Source organism: Acyrthosiphon pisum, unplaced genomic scaffold (genome assembly GCF_005508785.2).
Source record: "Acyrthosiphon pisum isolate AL4f unplaced genomic scaffold, pea_aphid_22Mar2018_4r6ur Scaffold_21236;HRSCAF=23384, whole genome shotgun sequence".
Classification (NCBI taxonomy): domain Eukaryota; kingdom Metazoa; phylum Arthropoda; class Insecta; order Hemiptera; family Aphididae; genus Acyrthosiphon; species Acyrthosiphon pisum.
The window spans coordinates 46582-47308 of record NW_021770681.1 but is presented as its reverse complement, the minus strand read 5'-3'; positions in this window follow the sequence as shown (position 1 = coordinate 47308).

Genomic DNA, 727 nt, shown 5'->3' with positions numbered 1-727 from the left:
AAGCAAATTAATATTTGTAATTCCCGAGTTTTTAAGATCGCAAATATGCTCCAAAAATATACTAAATGCTAAAATATGCCGTAAAATTGCAAAAATACCATAATATGCGAAAAATATGCGAAATAAAATTTCGTATACAGCATCGTTAGGTTATAAAACAAAATTTGGGTATAAACTAGCTATTTTTTTGACCGACCAATAAAAATATGCAAATGCATACAAGTGTTGGCCCTACATATTATATTCTATGGTAAATTCAAAGTTAAAATAGAAAAACAAAAAATCATTTATTTTGTCTGAACCTATTTAATGACATGGACCGAAAGTTATAAATTAACATTTTGTTTTAAGATGTATGTATATTTAGAAGGATTGTCTAATTTTGAACTTTTGTTAGAAATAACGAAATTTCTACCAGGCTGCACTATATTAGACATATATCAAAAGAAAACAAGATTTAATAATTATTTAAGCAACGAAATTGTATTAATTTGTATGTTATTAATCGATAAACTACATTGTTTAGAAAAATATGAAAGTTTCTTGAAAAAAATAATATATACAGGGTTAATAAATTAACATATAACAGTCATTATAGGTATCAAAAAATATTTCCTTTTTTCAGACAAATAAATGCACATATTAAGAGAATATACCGATATGATACCGAGTATTTTTTTTTACAAATTGTAAATTTGTTTTAACAGTTCCCCTATTACATTTATTC